The sequence below is a fragment of the Acyrthosiphon pisum genome, chromosome A2 (genome assembly GCF_005508785.2).
Source record: "Acyrthosiphon pisum isolate AL4f chromosome A2, pea_aphid_22Mar2018_4r6ur, whole genome shotgun sequence".
NCBI classification, from domain to species: Eukaryota; Metazoa; Arthropoda; class Insecta; order Hemiptera; family Aphididae; genus Acyrthosiphon; species Acyrthosiphon pisum.
The window spans coordinates 5,066,106-5,067,253 of NC_042495.1; positions in this window are offsets into that span (position 1 = coordinate 5,066,106).

Below are 1,148 nucleotides of genomic sequence, written 5' to 3' on the forward strand. Positions count from 1 at the left end.
AATTCATTATCTATCATTCGTTATTTTGTTAATAGTATAGTGTGTCGTTTGACATTTTATATCATTAGGTACCTACAAATCGTGTCGTGAGCTATTAGTCAATATTTTTAAATTATATTATTTAATTAACTGTTTTATAATTTAAAAATAAAAAAATGCTAGAATTTATCTAACGCCAAAAAGGTAATAAATTACTTATAGTTAGATGCTGATAATTCAGTGTACACCGAAAGAGTGAAGAAAGATAAATATGTTTTAATTGTTTTTTTATTCTGAGCGGAGCGAGGAAGCTAGTGGGTTTACAATATGGTGTTTATTATTTTTTAATTTTTAATTTTTTTATCCTGTATACAAATTTTCTACCATATAAAACAAGGTCCATCATATAGTACCTTATCTTTTTGCAGATTGGATTAAGATAGTACTTTAGAGAGGTCATTTTTCGATTTTCTCAATAATTATTTAATGCCATAGGAAAAACTATCGACAAATTAGGAAAAACCGCTAAAAATGGGATTTTAATTTCTGACACTTTGTTGAATACCATTAGAAACGAATAAAAAATAATAATATTATAAAATTAATTCAACATACAGGCTATAATAAATAATAACAATATAAAAAATCCAGACTTACATACCATCTCCGTGCAGAATCGTCTTTCTTACCTATACAATGATATCATATCATTGAATTCAAGTTTAATACAATCCATTATATACATTGACCCACTTGTAACCTACTGTACAGCAGAGTGACGTCCACTTACCCGCTTAGATTTTTTTGTGTTCTATAAATGTAAATAATAAATGTATTGTATTAATATTTTTGCAACTTTTATAAAAAAAGATTAAAATTTTGAATTATTATTTACGCGAGATATTTTGTCTTGGAATATTTTTGCAGGGATATTTTCACATGTCACCGTATTTTTCGAGTTATGTACGTCAAATAAACTGAAAAATACTTAAAGAGGCAAGAAAAAATATTAGTTATCGATAGAGTAGAGACTATAGGACTTTATTATGTAGAATGTAGGTAGCAGTGGAGCGACTAGGGTATTGTAGCAATGTAGCCCCGATGAAAAACTGTACCTGGTGCAATAAAATTAATATATATACCTACCTAACTTATAGACTTATAGGACA